The following is a 19,942-nucleotide window of genomic DNA, read 5'->3' as shown; positions in this document are numbered from 1 at the left end:
GGTTAAGTAGCACACATGATTATTTTGAACTGCTGCTTCTGGCAGGCTCCAGCAACTCTGTCATAGGCTCAGAATGATGCTGCTCCTGGGATATTTTTTAATGAGGCAAAGCTAAAAGAATCCATTATATTATTATTAACAGATATGAAAATGAAATTCCTGGCTGAAGTGTTTGTGAGAATAAGAAAATCACAAGGAAATGGATGCGTGAAGAGTTTGCTTTGTGTTAATTCAGTATTATGGCGATCAGGAGTGCTTGAAGGGCTGTGATGCATTCAAGGGCTGACTTCAATAAGCTGAGATAGGCACATCTGAAATAATACATTTTGACACAATACAAGCAGGTTGTCAAAAGTGAAAATATTTCTGATCTTCAGATAGTTTTGTATCAGAGATATCTTGCTATTCAGTAAATAYTTTTCCCCTGCATAAAACTCTGTAGCATATGTTTCCAGTCAAAGCATTCAGCAATAGCAAATCAGCAATATCAGAGTAAGGTATCCCAAACAAAGCTTGTTATAATATATTGGCAAAAGTGAAAATGGAATATTGTGTGCAAAAACACATGTTGATATTGAGCAGTGACACAAAGGGAGCAAGGAGGTAATGTTAGCACACTCGAAGTCATGTGATCAACACTTGATAGCAGAGTCTGGCTCTGTTGCCAATAAATTGCTCTCCCTTACTAGAGGAGAAACTTCATCTCCACTAAGAGGATTATAGGTCTGTAAAAGTCAGAAATTCCAAAGTTTTATCAGACAGGACCAAATCATAATAGTTTATTTAGGAGAGAAGTAAAATTCCCCAGTCAAATCTTTTGTCAGGATCAGGATGACTTTTGTATCAGGTCAGGATGACTTTTTTTTTTTGGTGTCCTCTCAGAAGTAGAAACTCATTCTGTTCTTCGTGACATAAAGGCTCCTGGAACACGTTCCACACAGCTTCTCACTGCCAAATAGTGAAATAGGCATAAATAGGACAATTCACAGGATCTGGAGGTACAGTGGGGTGCTGTCCAGTCTCTTATGGGATTACTCCTCCAGGCATCACTTTGGGCTTTGATTGACTGAAGACTTTACCTCCTACAGCACCCAGATATCTACCTTAGTTCTGACAAAGCAGGCAGATGTCTTTTATTATAGGCAGAGCTCTTATTAAAGTTATTAAACCTCTCTATCTGTCAGAAGCAGCCACATTAAATAATTCTACTGCGGACCTTACAGAAATACTCATGGGTTTCAAATAGGGCCATGGACTGAATTTTTGAAACCTGCTACTCAGAAAAGGTCTTTTCTGCCAGAAGATGTTGCAGTCCAGAAAACTTATATGTAAGCAGTCCCACTATCTGAGTCCATTTATAAACAACAGGCTGTTTCTGGAAGTCTTTTTTGGTATGTACCTTCTGTGATCTGGGCCTCTTTCCTTCCTTCTTGATTTGTTACTTGAGAATCTACATAAAATGAAGAATGCAGCATATTCAAAGGAAGGTTCCTGGAGATGAAATGTTGCAGATGTTGTGCCTCTGTGGTCTCTTAAATCAGTCACAGTTTGGGTGATGAGAATTAAAGGCCTTAGAAAAGTTGCTGTTGGCAGTTGGGGCAGAGGGAACCACAGATTAGCACAGTAGAAGATACAATATTTTTGAGAGATGAAAGCACTGACAATTTTATCCATAAGAACAAACATCACACACCTGGCCCCACATACAGGTAGCTTGAGGTCATCAATTTGATAAATACTTTCCGGGCAGTTAGATACAAATTTTAACTCAATGGGGGCTTTTTGCCTTTACGAGACATGAATATCCTGTCCAATTTTGATGCTATAAAAATATTGCAACTGGTAAACTCATGCCATTGATGCCATTGACTTGTGCTTCACTATTCTTTTTTTTTTTTTTTTACTGTAACAGCATTTCCTATAGTACAAAGGATCTATCATTAATTGCTGCTCTTGGAACTGATACCTTGGTCTAACTTTTACATACTTTATTTCCTATTAGAATTCTGCAATTTTTATATATCTGCTCATATTTACTAACTGGAAACTGCAGCTGGGTATGGTTTGGAAGAATGGAAATTGAAACAGAACTGGTTTTTCTAAAGATGCTGTCTATCATGAGCTTGGAGGAAGATGATAATGGTTCTGCCTGTATTTAAAGAATGAAATGTTAATGTACCTTTTACTCATTTGGATGCTGCCATATGTAAGAAGAAATTGGAATTCATGTTAACTTGTGCATAACAGATAGATTCTGGCTGACTAAAAGATGGTAAAGAGGGCCCCTGGACCTGCAGACATTTTGTTACAGCTGCCTGATGAGACACTTCTAGCACATGTAACACAGAAACAGCTCCTCTACATTTGTCCTTTCCTTCAGCCAGCCCCAAAAGCAATCCCGCTTGCAAAGGCGAAGGCAAAACCTGGACCTATAACTATGTTTTCAAGGATTAATATTAGTCCAGTCCAAACAATATCCACTTCCTTAAAAATAAGAGGTAACAGGTTATGAACAGTCTTAATCCAAACTGAACTTTATTTATTAGAAATATGTGGTAGGAAAATAAAACAATCAGATTATAAAAACAATCAGACCAGGTTATAGAATGCAGTTCTGGCTGTAGGTGTCCACAKAGGTTAATATTCAGGACTCTTGGATTCAAGTTCTTATGCTTAGGTAACTTGTTCTTCAAATAAAATTTAACAGAAATATCACTCCTGACTTCTTTCTCCTACTCTGAAATCAGATTGCACACAGAAACAGCAGTTCCAGCAGTACCATCCACATCTGAGAATGTTTTTTCATTGTTGTTTCTCCTATTTCCACAGAGAAGAGATAAAAACTGATCTGTCCTAGGACCTGAGCAGCCAAAAATCTTTGAATCCTTTTGGGAAAACRAATCTGCCTGTGGGATCTACACCTTGAAGATGGTGCCTAGATTTTACATCAAATGTGAACACCATAGGAAAAGTTTTTATTTTTTGTGTACCACCTCTCTTAAGGGGATTCTTTGTCCTGAATAGGATCTTTACACTGGCTTAGAACAATAAGGAAACAAGCCCAGTCTTTGGCATATTGGAAAAGTATTGCAAAAATATGGCATCAGCTAATTTTAAGGTCAAACCCCAAGCAGAATGTGAGTGCAGTTTGCAGCTAAGAACCTACTGTGTTAGCTTCTTCCATTCGGTTTTCTTGTTCTTGCCTCTTTTGACCGTTTGCAGTTGTTTTAACACAACTGACTTGCTTAGAACTGTAACATCTGTACTGCCACATAGATGACATCAACTTCTCCATCAGGAAATAGTTTCTTAGAGGCAAACTCAGAATTACAATACAGCTCCCATCTGAAGCAGAACATCTGTGTACTAGGAGGTCAGTGTAAACAGTGAAAATCTGTAGTCTGGAATAATCCAACCCACACAGATAGCCTAAGCCTACATTATAATCAGCATGCTGGGATAGAGCTCTTTGCTGAAGAACACTGCTTATCTCATTTGGGAATGTAAAAATGCTTATAATTCTGATTAAAAATCTTATTTTATAGAAGATGTAGATTTGGGCTTACTTGGCCATTTAAACTAATCTTTTTTTTTTTTTTTTTTTTTTTTTCTCTCAAGTGTAGAAGGCTCTGCTCTTTGATTGACGATAACAAATAATCTGATAAGATAACCACCATATCCATTTGTGAAATCATTTTGCAGGATTATTTATCTTGACAAGACTTAATTTTCTAACTTGAGAAATCAGCACTCCTTCACAGTTCTTTGCTGAAATTCTGTTACTGAACCTGATGTTTTTTACTGAACTCTCTCTCCAGCATATGGTGTTACCTTTTCTCTAGCTAACAAAGTTACACTTGCCTTTTACTCAGCAGAAATGACAGTGTCTAATTCCCAAACACCGGCAAAAAAGCCAATGAACTGACAACATGCACAAAAATGTCACCCCAACACAGCATGAAAAAACAACTTGGATGAAAATACTAATAGGGCAGAAAGTGATAGTCTTGTGCGGCTCAGTTTTCTTCTTCCTTTAGCACTTCTTTTTTTTGTGTGTTTCCTGTTCTTCCTCAGCTTACTGACAACTGGATGAAAAGGACACCTCAGAAAGGTCATTTGATTATGGACTGAAATCACCTTTAGTTGGTGATGACAATTTACAGTTAGGGACTGATAGAATGATATAGAAAATGATATGAAAATAGTTCTGAACTGGTTGTAATTTATACTGGAAAGGGTCATAATGACATTGCCTCTTTGCACTTATACTATTTCATCTTAGATCGCAAAGGATTTTATGGAATGAATTAAATGATAGTATAATCTCCTCCCTCATGTTTAATAGTTTGCAAAAACTAACTATGAAAAAAGTTAGCAGTGATCATTAACAGATTCCACTAAGTCAGCTCTAGTTTAAGCTGATGTGCTGGCTGCAGCAAGTGACTTTGTGTTGCTTTTAGCTTCCCAGACTAGCTATGCAGCTTAGGTGATAGTGCCTTCATAGAGAAATCTAGTAGAAAACATGTAGGAGGAAGTGTGAAAGTTGCTGTCACAACAAAAGCCAGAGCTTTTGTTCACAATGAACCGGGGCAGGTCATTATGCCTAAATCTAGATATCTAAAACATAAAAGCTACTTGAGAATGAAATGCTGATTAGATCATAGAATCATAGAATGCTTAAGGTTGGAAGGGACCTCAGAGGACATCKAGTCCAACCTCCCTGGCAAGACTTTCCTTATCTTTAAGGCAAAGAATTAATATTTTTGCTGTGCAATTCATCTCACTTGCTTTGCATGTTCCTTTTAGTATCATTATATAAGAAGGTCATGTTGTTGTCTAAGGTTAGAGGAGAAAACCCCTTTAAAACACAATGGCTATGTGTAATATAAGGCCAGTCTGAGAAGGGATCTAAATTCAAGTCTTTTGATTAGTGTTGCTGATGGGGGTTGGCAAGCCTGTTTCACTAGCTGGATTGACCTGGGGTTGTCCTCACCCCAGGGCCATAGAGCACAGACACCAGTATGAAGGATGCGGCAAATGGCGTTTATTGCGTAGTTCAGTCTGYCTATATACTCCAGCAGAATGCAGAAACTCACCTACTGCCCAATTGGGAGACTAATTTCTACTTTTTGCCTAGTATGGTATGGGGTTATCAGTAAACTGCATAAATTAATTATGCTCCTAACCTCCCATGACATTGCGAGATCTTCCGAGCGCCATGCCCTATGCTCTATGCCCTATGCTATACTACATCATCTACTTATGCTAAGCTCTCTACTTTGTTAAGCTCTAAAAAGCATAACAAACTCCCACAGATCAGTCATAAGTGAAGACTCCAGTAAAAAAATCATATCAAGAATAACTATAATTTTAGTGGGAGTTTCCCTAATTGGGAACAGCTCTGGTTTGTGCTGTACTGTAAGTGATCTTTATGCAATGGACACAAATAACTAGATCCTACACAGACCAAAGTGGGTATGTGATTTCTCTTTATCTCTAATGTTTGCATCACAGCAGATAAATATTTAGGTCCCTAAAGACTCATGGTGTTTTGTGCATAAGTACATTTATCAAAGGCTCTTAGGAACTATGCAGTCCAAAATCTTGCCACTTATGATGTTAGTTAGCCATTTTCTCATTGCCTTGTGGACATGGAGTTGCCAAATGCCTGTTTGATTTGCTACACAGGGAGTATGGGATTTTAGGTGGCTTGCACCATATGACACGAAAAAACTGATGGAAGTAGGAACAGCACACAGGCTAAGTGTCCTGCTACACGTGATAGAAAAGATTCTGGTTAATATACTTCATAGGTACTTGCTGTAGTCAGGACAAACATGAAATTGGTATATTCATTTCAGTAATTGGCACAGGCCAAACAATAAGAGAAAATAAATAGGAAATAGTACTCACTAGCTTCCTTTAGTTGGTGACCCCTAGTGAAGATGAAATGTTGCCCTTCCTGGGGCATCAGGGAAGCATAAGCAATTTGTAGTTTATACCTGTCAGGTATGCTAAATGTGTATTGCTTGCAGCCTAATTCATTGAACATTACTGTCCTTTTAATAACAACCTTTTCTACATTACATTTTTTACTAAGTCTTCAACCTGTACAGTTTGCTCTACAGAATGTTCCTAAAACTTGAAATCTTACTTGTGTTTGCAGAAGCTTCAAGCCCTGAGGAAGTGGCAGTTACAATGCTGCCACCGATTTCTGCAGCACAGCAGAAATGACTAGTCAGGCTTACAAGTGCTCCATCTTCTTAGAGATTATTTCCTACAAAACAGTTTTGGAAAACATATCTCTTAAGCCAAAACTGAAGAAATAGAAATAGCTCTTTGCCAGGATGTATGCCTGCTGTTCTTGGTTGCCTGTCTCAATGATCCTTTCATGAAAAAAAAAAGTTTGGTTGTGCAGGTGGCGTTATGCTGTTTCAAGGGACTGTTTTACAGGCATAGATAAAGCTGTGGCATGATCATTCCTCATCTAGGAAACTTTATGCTAATCTTCTTCAGAATAAGAGATGAAACACTCCCCTGTTTTTGCCCAAAAATTGAACACTGTGTAGGACACTGAAAAACTTCAGTTTAACTTGTTGTCTCCCTTTTCATTTTTCACAAACTTTTCTGCTGGTTAGCTTTTTTTTGAAAGAAATGTTAAAATATTCTGGGAGGCTTTCTTTACAAAGCTTTCAAGCAAGATTCTCCATCTAGTTAATGCACAAGTCATTATTTCTTATTCTTTCTGTTTTACAGTGTCATCTGTCATTGCTCCATCAAGATAGGCATTATACAGTCATATCCTCTTTCCTACTGAGAAGCTACATTAATGCTCAGATTAGAGGCAGCTGAAGTTTTCTCTTTCTCCTTTAGAATAAAATTCTTTACAAATTTGGTGTCTTGGCCTCATGGTTCAACTAAACCTTCCTTAGCTGAGTCAACTACAAGTGAAAGTTTTTTCTTATTATCACATTAGTACTGGTTTTATTTTGTTTTGCTTTGTTTCATAGTTTGAAAAACTTAACATGTTAGTAAGGAAGCAATGGGGATTGGTCCGTGGCAGACCTCCAGGCCTGCATGTCTGAGAGCTTGAAGAATGCTGCTCATCAGGGCAGAAGCAAGATAGCTATGCTTTGAGGAAGCTAACTGTCACTACCTGGGGCATCCTAACTTCAGCAGAGTGAAAAGTCCCTTGGATAAAAAACTTAGTCACAAAAAAGGAACTAAAGGAATATATATCAAAAAGTACATTACTTGCGTAATATTTTCTAGGTCACTCTAAATGAGGTACTTCCATGTAAAAGTCTTTCTTTTTGATTTTTTCATAAATATTTCTGCTAGAGCCCTCTGGTTTCATACTGTTAGTGGTTTCATCTAGTGTTGTATGACTTCAGTAATGTATTGAGAATTTGGTTTCTTTTTTCTTCTTTTGTTCGGCCTTTCAGACTGAAGAATTCAAAGAGAGCTAGGCTTCCCTAGAGCTTCAGCCATATTATTCTCTTGTTTTCACTATTCGCTTTGAGCTGTATATCATTTCTATAGTATTTTTGTCCCTCTTCTCCCCATCATAAGTCTAGTTACTTTTGATTAATTTAATACTATTGCCACTAGAGATAGTTTTATCAGTTCCTTATGCATTCTACTATGTTTTATTGGCTTTATTTTCTATTTCACTATTTTAACAAATTTGTCACAGCAGCTTCCCAATGGTTGTCCTGCATTTCCTTTGTGAAAAAGATTTTCAGCAATTAGAGAGTGGGGTTTTTTTGCTGGTTTATTTGTTAGTTTCAGTTTGTCCTGGGTTTTCTCTGCTGCTTGCCTAGCACATTACAATAAAGACTGTGTCACTTTTCTCTAGTCTGATTATCTATCTGGCTGTCATCTACTTTCAGAGTTTCCATTATTTTCTAAACATTATTCTTGAAGGTATTCCTTTAGTTTCTCACACAGATGCTGAGTGATTTTCTCAAAAGTATACTGGTTTTTAGGCCACACATGTATATATTACAAAAACATTGTAGCGTCAAAGACAATGCAGTCGGTTTTGATGGGTTGTGATGGGTATAGTCACAGTGTACAGAAACATGATGTTGGAGACTCACCTGGGAACAGTGACTAGTTACACCTCCCACCCTAAGAAACAGCATCTATGTTCTATGTCATTAAAATAGAATTGTAAGCAAATAAATATAAACTTTTCAAGCACTGAAACATGGTTTTATATTCATAAAATATTTATGCACCTGTATTTTCTCCAGGATGTTCTAGGAAGCAGAGTTTGGAAAGCCATAGATGCTTTTACATTTTCTTCAGTCATTCAAAAGAACCATTTCCTTTGAAAATTGTAACATACAAAGTATGTTTCATACAGACCCATGAATCAAATTTTCTGGACTGAATCTTTCATTGGTCCCATTCAAGTTTTGTCACCCCTACTCACAGTCTAATCCTGACTTTGTGAATAACAATAGTTTATCTCAGAGAGAAATGATGCTCTGTGTCTGAACTGGGGCCTGTAGCAACCTGGACAAGTCACTAAGGCTGAGAAATCTCCATTTGGAGACTAAAGGAATCCTTGCAACATGCTGCATTTCTGATTTTTGATGGTGACACAAACAAGTATAAGAGCCTTGAATATAAAGATAACCCCTCCCCCCAAACAAAAAAAAAAAAAAAAAAGTATTTAACAAACAAGAGAAAAAACCCCCCCCCAAAAAAAAAAAAAAAAGTTAAATTTAATTTGAAATGAAGCATTGTTCCTTAGAACAAAAGCCAGTGAATGCAAGTGAAAAAATTTTCTGTGGAAAGTACTGACTATAGAAAGGGAGGATAGAGAGGAAAAAGGAAACAAGGAAACAGATACCCTAGGAAAACAAGGAAAAAGATACCCTAGCGGGTTCATCCAGACAGTAATAGGCAGTAATATCTGAAGTGTGTATTCCAAAGCAAAATTCCCATTTGGATCAAAAGTCATCCTCAAAGTCCAAARCGAAAGCTAATTTAGACCTCATTCCTGTGAACAGGGAGTAAGAAATCTCACCTTCTGTATAGGCAATTGAGCATTCCTGCGGACAAGCTGACTCCACAAACACTGATAAAAGACTGAAATCAGGAATGGCTTGCTGAACTCCCCACAACTAAAAAGAGCTAAGTTTGCATTGTGAGGTACAGTTTTGATGCAATTTTTATGCAGAATTGTCTTCAGTCAACTCATCTTGCCTCATCAATTCATCTGGAGCAACATATCTATAGTTTTACCTATATTTGAGCACCTTAAGTGAAGCATTAAGAAACTAAAGATCTGTATCCTGTTCTCATCTGTGCCTCTAACTGGTTTCTTAATTGTAACTTATGCTATTACATCACCATATATTTTCATATAGAATATATATGATAGCCCACTTTGTAAAGCTTGCCTGATAAAAGATTTTTAAAGACAATATAGTGGATAGATGTACTCAAGTGATTTGTACTGAAAGTTATGGGAGCTCTTTATACTGCTAATGGTAAGTAGTATAGATTTACAAGATTTACGTTGTATGGGGTCTAGACTTACACTTTATTAATTTCCTTTGATTTTATTCTGTTCTCGAAATCTGACAAAGATCCAGTACTCTACAGATTCTTATAACAAGTAACTTGTATACAAGAGTGAAAAGACTTAAAGAAAGGACAACGGGTTCTAAACCTTTTATGATGCATTATTCACTACATGCTTTTTAAACAAAAGAGCAGTCTATTCCTATTGTGTTGGGATTTCCGTCCTTGCTTTAATATTTTGCTTTCTGCTAGTAATTGCACATTGCTAGCCATAATACATTTTTAATAATAATAAAAATGTGGTTCATAGAAATTGCCACATTTAATCATAACCATACATCTCCAAAGTCCTACTTAGTTTGAAAAAATTTAGTGTTGCTAATGCAGACATGAAAGTTCCTTCATCTGAAAGTCTGCCAGTTTAGAGAATGGAAAAAGAGACTTAGTGAGTATAAGTGTATTGAAATGTTTTAGAATATAATAAATAAATTTAAGATCAGTAGTCCATATTCAAGAATACATAAAATCTATTTGTGCAAGTTAGATTGCATGTTTTATGTAGGTCAAGCATGAAGAAGAATAGCCTTTTGTGAGTGAATTTTAGTGATTTTTTAAGTAGGTCCTCCTTCAGTGAGAATGGTGAAAATTTTTACATAGCCAAATCTGGGCAAAGAGGTCTTTTGTCCTTAGACATTTGTAGTAGTCACTATGAAAGCCTGCAATATTAAAAAGAGCTGACATTGAGCAACAAGGAGTTTACATAGATTTTAAACATTCATTTCAGTTCAGAYATTTACCCTGTTTTAATAAAAATCATAGCCAGTAGTCATGCATATCTTTTGCATCATGCATTTTTTTTAAATAAATGTCTCTATATGGTAAAGAACATATAGTACAACTTGAGCTATCTAGCTGCCTCAGTTCTAGACTCACAATCTGACTGCTGTTTAGCATTAGCAAAGTTTTTTTTTTACTAGTTGAAGATTCTCCAAATTTTTTGATGAGTTTCAAGTGCAAAGAAGGATCAGAAGAGGAAGATGTAGTCATCTGGACATTTGCACAGGAAAACAAAAATGCCATCAAGAACTTACAGCACTAGTTTCTCAAATTTCTTTTGATGAATTGTGCCTGTAGAAGATAGTGCTGTATCTTTCTATGGCATATAATTCAATGGCAAGTTGAACTAGGACATATATTTGAAGGGTGGTACTTATTCACCAGGACTACCTGTTAATTTGATCATATTTTACAGACTCTCTTGTTTTCTCCCATGAGTCCTGTTGATTTTAATTTTCTTCAATGACAGCCCAACCTGTGCAATATTTCAGATGTGGATCTACTTATCTGTTGGCATAACATGAAAAATACCCTTATTGCTAATTACATACTCATGAAAAAATCAAAATGAAGGTATTTTAGCATGAACAGGGATGTTTCTGACTTCAGTTTCTACAGAAGAGTTGCATTTATGTTTGAAGTGCTACTTGTGTAATCCCTTGTATATATGTTGCTAGAGATTGGCCTGAATCATAATACACCTTTCAGCCTCCTATTTCTCTCTTATGTCTTCTTCCTCACTATTTTGGGGAAGCTCATTAATTTACATTCCTTCCAGTTCTTAATTGTATAATGAGCTTCATCAAGATTTCAGAATCCATCATGGAAGCTCTGAAGCAACTGGATTTTATAGCTTGTGCCATCTATTTTTGACCAATCTGTTTAATACTCTCTTGCATTCATTAGAGTTTCTGTTCTCACGGCTTGGATGAGGCGGTACTTGGCAATGCCTTTGAGGTATATAAAGCAAAATATTTAGAAATAATCTTTCCTGATCATTCCTTACTTGGATATTCTTGTTTAAATTTGGGGATAAAAAATGGTTGTTCTGTTGCATTTACTGGCTATGAAGGCTGACAATGTAAACATCAAAAGAGCAGTTTAACACTTGTATACTTTTGTTACCTGTTTCCTGTCTCCTCTTTTATCACTTCACTTTATTTATTTATTTTTTTTTTCATTGCATCTTGATACTATGCTTGAAATTTAGCTTGGCATGAAATGCATAAACTGTATTATTAATATCCCATTATTTTATGGCTATACAAGAGCACAATTGAATTGTCACTTTAAATCAGACCACAAGTCAAAGCAAAAATCTTAACAGGCTGCCTGGATTCATATCTGCACTGAATTAAACAGTAATTTGGCAGTCTTTTCTGCTAAATGTAGTGAGATAGCTAGTTAGTGTGATATGTCCTGGCAAATATATTGTGTTGTAATCACGGAGACAATTCCCTGTGGCAAATACACTGGGAGTTGAGTTGATTCTTCTTGATACACTGATTCAGCATATACTTAATGTTGAGAAAGGAAAACTGTGTTAAAGGGGCTCGTAATGTGAATTCTGGGAACTGCATTTTTTATCAATTTCACCAGCTAAGATCATCATATATTTTTTCTTACTGTCCCATTAAATGTCTTTGCTCAGAAATGTATCTAATTGAAATTACATCTAAAACTTATGTATATCTGTAAAAATATTCAGTATTCAAAGAGTTCCAAAATTTGTATACAAAGTTATAAAAACAAGGATCTGGGAACAGGTCCTGATTCTTTGGATCCTAAGGACACCGAAGATCCATTAGCCAGCCTTAGTGTCTTTGTGACAACCAGGCACTTTTCCATCACCATCCGGAAATCAACAACAAGGGACATGCTGTGAAATTAAGCATACTTATTGCAGTGTAGGTCTTACATTGTGGGTTTATGTGAACCACAGTCAAGTGCAAATCCTTGGCCACATAGCACAAAATCAGAGTCAAGAGCCTGYAATATAGTGTAGATAATCCTACTTCTTATTTCAAGTATTTAATTTATGTGAGCATTTTGACAGTATTTTCCAAGCAAAAATAATGCTATTTATGAAAACACAAGTTGTAAATGAAGTGATTTTGTTATTAATGACTTAATGTGGCTATGTTAGTCTAATCCCTCCCCGTACTTTGCTAAGGAAAAAACATCATTCTAGATGTTCAAATATGCTCAGATTGGAAATGACTAAGAAATTTTTTTTTCCCCCCTAGTGAGCGTTCGTTAAAGAATGTAAATATTTTCTGTACATGAGGAAAATTCAACTACAATAATATTTCTCCAGGCACTACTGGATACAACAAAATAAATAGAGAGAAAATACCACTGATTGTCTTTTATGTGCTGCTAAAAAATGGTTATCTTTAGTAGGCTTTTCGCACCATAGTTTTCACCTTCCCTAGCTGCTTCCAATAAATGTCAAAAATAATTCTATATAGTGAAAGGTAAAGAAGGAAGAGAAGGAAAGTGTTCTGTATAACTGTAAGTCAGTGAGGTAATAGGATTAAGAGAACTAAGTAAACCCTTTCTTCTTCAGAGATGCAATGTGGGTTTTTCTGACATTTCATTTATTATTTCCAGTTGCCTTTTAGAGACATATTTGTGTAAGTTTATAATTCTTTACTTCAATTGCTGTTTAAAAATGTGTTCAAAAACATTTTAAGATTTATTTTAGAAATATAGTATAGTTCCTAGGATAATATTGGAAGGCAACAATATGACAGTATAAAATCCCTCAAGAGTAGAAGTTACAGAAGACAGCTCTCTTTCTGGGAGTAAAGAAGATTTTACTTTAAATTAAAACTTAATTTTGACCAATACTGACGACTATTTCAAGAATTAGTAGTAGTGCAGAAAGAATGATGATACTAAAAACAGACATGTGTGACATGAAGAAAGATACTACAGCTAATACACAAAAACTGATTTAATGTTGTGTTTCTCTAATTCCTTAGACTTGAGATTTTAGCCAATGCCATCTCAGATCTTCCAAATATGATTAACATTTCATTCACATTGTCAAATTATCAGAAGAAAAACAAGACAGGAAACAAGCATCATCAAACAGCACCTTGCCAAATGAGAAAAAGAAGCAGAGAGATGCTTGTACTGCTTTGGTTTCACCTCCTTACTGAAGTATAAGTTCATATTTTCTCACTTTCCAGGCATCCTTATCTTTCTATACGGTGAAAATATTAATCTATACTATCTTCAGTGACATTTCTTTTTTTTACTCTAAAAATAGTAATGCCATTATTTTAAGTGCCTTTGAAKGTATGCTTTAAATTAGTACCTTTTCCTGAGCTAAAGGCCTATTTTGCTCTTCTTTCCATGTGACAACCCATTCCTTGCATTATTTCTATTTTCTATTATATTGACATCTCTGAGCCCTACTTCATGGCAGCAGTCATCTATAATGCCTCCACTTGCCTTTCTCTACAACAAATACTTTCTGTCTCACCCATGCTGAAGTTCAGATCTGCTACTTCACTTCCTTGCCATTTCAGTCAATGCTTCTTCATCTTCCTGTTTTCTGCTGGTAGGCTTGTACAGAAAGCTCCATTGAAAAAAAGAAAAAAAATATTAAAAGAAAACAGATTATAACCTGTTCATTCTTCGCATTCATTTCAGTTCTGATTTAAAAGTAGGACCTGTCCATTTCTCTCTGGCAGTTACGTTCCTGTTTTCCTCCCATAGACTGACAAGATTGGAGAATATATATGCAGATGCTTCTCTTTCCCAAAGCATCCCAAATGAATATATTCTTTCTAGTGAGAAGTTTTGTTTTTCATTTCAGCTGGCAAAGTGTTTTTAAGTTCTGGGATTTCCTACATTTTTGCCCAATCTACCCACACACCTACAAAATGCCATCAGCTTCACAGTCCTACAGCCTGGAGGCATAAAAGGGAGGCGCAGTTACAGGAGTTACCAGAAGCACCAGCACTCAAGCCTCACAGTGTAAGGATGCTGTTTCAGACAGTCTATACATACCCCACCAAGAAAAACAGAGGTCTTGTTCTGTACCTTGCTAGCATTATTATGCAGTCCTCTAAAGGTTCTAAGTGATTTTGAATCTGACTACAGTTCTCCAATGATCTCCCCTGCTCCCTTCAAAACATTGATTCATTTTACACTGTGATCCTGACTTGCTAAAAGACAGAGCTGAGAATGTGTTACAGATGAGCTGGTGCTATATGGTACCACATGAGGCATACACTATATTTGTATTTGGGACTTCACGCGGAGGCAGCACCTTTCATGTATTGGTTGGACCTGGGAAAAAACATATTCATGTAGATAATCCTTGTAAACCATGATATTTATTTAACAGTGTTTCCATGAATCTAAAAATGAATGAAATCCTATATTTTCTTTTTTTTTCTGATTACTTTTTGCATCTAACACAAAGTAAACTGTCTATGGGACTTTACCTTAGTGGGAAAAGGAGTTAGTATATGTCCTCTTCTGAGGGCATTTCCAAAGTTTCGGTGCTATACCAAGAGGACTATTTTTTTATAAAGTCTAACTCATTTTACTCATTTTGACCTCTTTTCAAATTTCATTGAAATTAGTTAATGGGCTTAAAATTTGTTGATGGATGACAAATATGCAGGCACAAAAAAAGCAGTAATATCACCAGCAGTAGAGGAAGTCAGACAAAGAAATCTATCATGAAATCCTGTGCAAATCATATATTTTTTAAACTTATATAATATTAAAGATTTGGATGGAGAGAGGAAGAAAGCTGCCAGCCTCTTGACAAGTTGAAAATCCACTTTTAAGCTGACATAAAGTGTAATAGACCAGACTGAAAATACTTAAGAGGATACAATGCCTTGCAGAGAACCTGAAATGTTTCTTTCTAATTAAATGGTATTTTAAATCACTGTTTTTCTTCTGGTAGCATCCTTGCTATTAAGCAAATGAATATAACTTACATATGTCTCAGATACTACAGATACTACAATAGAAGATAAGTAAATGAATGACGTATTGAGTAGTCTGTATTTTTAGAAGAGCACATTTATTGTGATCAGGACATTTAAAACCTTTGAACTTATTTTACAGAATTTGCATGTATATCCAACTTTTTTTTTTTTTTTTTCTTGAGGTGCTTTTTAAACTTTAGGATCTATATTTGACATTTATGTATTTATATCCTTTTCCTAACACAGTGCAAAACAATTATTCATGTATGTTTTAAATATTTACAAATTCTATTAGAAATATTCTAATAATGCTAGTAACCTGCAACCTTTTCAGAACTTCAAGTATGGAGAATACAAACAAGGATACATTAACAGCAAAGGCAGTTTTCTTAAGTCTATGTATTATGTATTATGTATGTATTATATACAGATGATGAACTTATTGTTCATAATTGATCTGGCATTCTCCAAACAAAACTTATTACTCAAGGCTGATAAAGCAGTGACTGCAAATTCAGTGCTGAATCATTGCAAGAATGACACAGTGCACACTGCCAGTTCTTGTTTGCAGAGAGCCCTCAGAACTTCTTTTCCTTACTTAGGATCTCCACTTTTTTTGTCATAACTGTGTCTAGTACATCTCTGTCTTCTTTTCTACTCTCCTCTTGACTTAATTGAACTGTCTTCTGCCGTTTTGCACCAGGGGAACAGCTTGCATGTAAATATTGGGTAATATTTTTTATTCTGTCCTTGAATATGTTTTAAAACTGAGACCAGAGTGATTACGTAGCTCCAGAGGTCATTCCACCTTTCACCCTTGCCTTTAGATCTAAAGTGCTGCAGTCTGTACTATTGCAGAAAGTGTCATATCAATGCAAATAAGAATTAAAATATACAGTCATCTCCATGATTAAATTATGCATATGAACTTAAAAAGGTATTATTACAAATCTGCTTTTGCCGTATCTATGATAACTGAAAGCTTGTTTTGGGGCTTGGCTATGAGACTGAAAGCTGCTTTTCCTTCCTATATTTTTAAGATATGCTGTTTTTCAAGAAAAAAAAGCTATTTGAGGCTGAATTTTCAAAAAAATATATCTATGTGCCTTGTATTCAATTACATACTGTGGTCCAGCAATGCTCTTTAGCTCTGAAACATGAGGCCCAGTTCAATATAAATTAAAGCACAAAAAGTAATGATCACAGTTGAAGTACTGACTTTCAACTTTCTGGGACTCAAGAGTTCGGATTCCCAAAGGTATAACATTAATTCTTTATTGTCAAGAATATATGAGAGTATTCATTAATTTTGTAGCTGCTTTTGAAATACACAGAGAATTGTCAGCTCATGGGGATTTGTCAAAATCCTTTGAGATGTCACCACAGATTTCACAGTATTTATTTCTGCTATCTTCGCTAAAAAGTGTGTCAGAGAAAAGAGATTTGAAAAGCACTCCAAGACTGGAAGCAAGCACTAAAGATCCACATGTGCTGTTTTTTCTAGACAGCTGAGATCTGAGGAAGACGTAATGTTTAATATTTCCGGTGTTAGGGACAGGCCTGGCATGATATGGAACTGCATAGCTTAACTTTAGGTAGCTATTGTGAATAACATGACAAATATTTTAACTCTTCTTTATAATTTTGGGGATTTCCCAGCATGGCTTACAGTTTTCTTAAATATATTTGTTATTCAGATATACAAGTTATTTCTAAGAACTGTTATTTAGAGATTGAATAATACATGAATGACAGATGGTATTTGAAATTCATTATCCTCAGTCATCAATAGAGCATGCATTATTACAATTTCTCTGAATGAACATAACTGTTTATTACTTTATGTTTTCTATTTCTTCCAGAGTGTTCACATATGAAGAACACACTTATATCTTCTCTCTTTAATGGCCTTAAGGTCTGTGGTAAGGAATTTGGAAAATAAGATCACCCTCTGTTAAACTGTACTGCACCATATAAAATAATACCAGTCAGATAAGGGCTTACTGGGTATAAAGCTTTTAGTAGCAAAGTAAGCTTCTGTTCTGCAAGGTACTTTAACAAATTGTGCAAATCACTCATACTTTTCTCCTGTGTGGGATTTTGGAAATGTTATCCACTTGCAGTGTGTAGCACTGTCCTGTACTGAACTCACTGTACTATATAATCTACTGTTATGTATTCATATCATTAAAGACAGTTTTTTGAAAAAAAACTTATCTTTACCAGTAACATCAATGTGCTTTAAAAAGAAAGGCTCTCAGAAAAATTGTTTTCAAGAGGAGAAAAAGGATGAAAATGCTTTAAATGAAAAATACTCCTTGTCTCTGATAATTTTTTTGAAACCTATTGATTCAGTTCATACATTTACATTTTGCATGAAATCGAAGTAATCTTCAGAAGAATTACCAGAAAAAAAAAAAAAAAATCTCTATCCTTTTCTTCCTCACTCCCCATAATGCCATGATTTTGTCATTAGATAGCTGTATCTTCAGAAGCACTCCTGAAATGTTTTTGAACTGTTACTCTCTGCAAATACTGCAGTTGTCGTCACAAGGCCCTGTTTTTGAGAAAGCTCATGTAAAAGAAGAAACTCATTCAAATCCTAAGGGTAGAAAATTCAAAAGGGATTGGGTACAGTCATTTTATCCATTGTGCAATCACTGCTAATGTGAATTCAACTTAAAATTCAAATGAACACTTGCAGAAATTCACCCATCTCACACATTTTATATAAATACATGAGATACATGTTATTTATATACATGATGTAAATAGCATCAGTTTCTTGGCTCTTTTAAAATGGCTTGAAGAAATGGAGTAATCGCTTCAGTTGATGAGGCTTCACAACATGTAATTTACTATGGGCCCCATCACTTTTGAATGCGTTGAAATTACATTTGATGTATTATTGAAAAAGTAACTAACTCCTTCATTTGATATTCTTCTCAACTCTCTAGTGAGAACAGTTGCAACAAGGAAGAGAGAGAGGGGAAGAGAAGGAATTAATGATATCTAACAGAACACTTAGCTAATAAACAGCCTGTGAAAGGAAATATATATGGATAGGCAAACACTATCCTTTCTTATTTTATTTTGCTTCCTTGTATTTCAAATATTTTTGTCTCCAGCTGCACATTCCTAGAGTTGTATAGGCTTTTCTATATTTTATATTGACACTGAACTACTGAAGTTCATGCATATGGAGAGCTATAATGGCCTTCCCTCACCCCTGCTACAGTGCATATATGCCCTCCCTAGTCCCTGCCAGGCCAGTGAATTCTGCATAGGCAGAAGAAGCCTTTCATATAGGGAGGATATAGATGAGGCTCTGTCAAATTCTTCCACAGATGATTCAGGAGAGGTAACTCACTGAGGTTTCCAACAGGAAACTGTAGGAACCAGTTGTGTTTCAGTGCAGAGAGAGAGAGAATCTCCTAAATTAGCCATCGTGAATACTTTATCACCTCTTATTACCTGAATGAGCCAATAATTTTCTGGTTTGACAGCAAGAGCTTAACTTGAGTTTTATGTCACTAAGCAAGGTAGGACTTGTATAATTTCTGTTTTAGGATTGACTGTAGATTTTGTTTGGTCAATTCCTTGCCTGATAAAATGATGCTCCTCTTCCATGAAAGTCAATAGCAAATCTGGAAAAAGTGTCCTTGACTTTGATAGCAATAGGATTTTGCCCAGTAGAGAGCAACATCTTTATGCTTTTTTACAATGATTTGCTTATTATTGTCCAGCTCTTTGCTATTCCCCTTAAGAAGTAAAAAGATCCATTTTTCATCTATAATATAATGTAATAAATGAATTTTGAAAAGCTAGCAGATTTTACACTACTGTGCTGATTTATTGCAGTCTGCTGCCATGAGTAAATAAAAGCAAAACTTTCATAGTAACATTTTAAAAAGAGAAAATAGTACAAATTGAGCATCAATGATTTAAAATTTAAAAGAGCACTTGAGAAAGAGTGAGCTCCCTTCCAACTTCTCCTCACTGACAGACCATTAATGACTTAGCTGTTCATAGCATGAGTAAAGTTCTGATAATGTTGTAACTTTTTTTTTCTTTTTAAATTTGCTTGAGATACCAACATAAGAATGTTAAAGGATAGCTCCAAACGACAATTGATTCTTTCTTCTTTATGACTGAAAAGAAACAAAGCCCCAAAGAATATTTTGATTTCAGACTGAGTGAAATGCTTCCTTTTAATAAACAATATAATGCATTTTCAGGTTTATTTAACCATTTTAAAATAGGTAAAATGTCAAAGAAACCCTTGTTAAGAAAGTAGTGTAGCATTTGAGAACTTACAAAATGTGTTCACTGACAACCACAAAAATAGTCACATATAACACGCAAATCTCCAAAGTTTTTTTAATCTGCATTTTCCAGCAAAGATGATCTAGTCCAAACAAAGATAAAATTATTGCCTGTTGCATTCTGCACATACTCAATCTCTACAAAGGATATTCCCATTAGGTACCTTTTTCTTTTTTCTTTTTGGTCTCTGGTTTGTTTCTGACTGATATATATTTTTTTTCCCTTCTGATTTATTTCATCTACCACAATCTACCATACATTTTTTTTTGTCTGAAAAA

This window comes from Nothoprocta perdicaria, unplaced genomic scaffold (assembly GCF_003342845.1).
Source record: "Nothoprocta perdicaria isolate Ctin4 unplaced genomic scaffold, notPer1 scaffold_70, whole genome shotgun sequence".
In the NCBI taxonomy this organism is placed as follows: domain Eukaryota; kingdom Metazoa; phylum Chordata; class Aves; order Tinamiformes; family Tinamidae; genus Nothoprocta; species Nothoprocta perdicaria.
The sequence above is the reverse complement of the archived record's forward strand: the minus strand, read 5'-3'. Positions refer to the sequence as shown.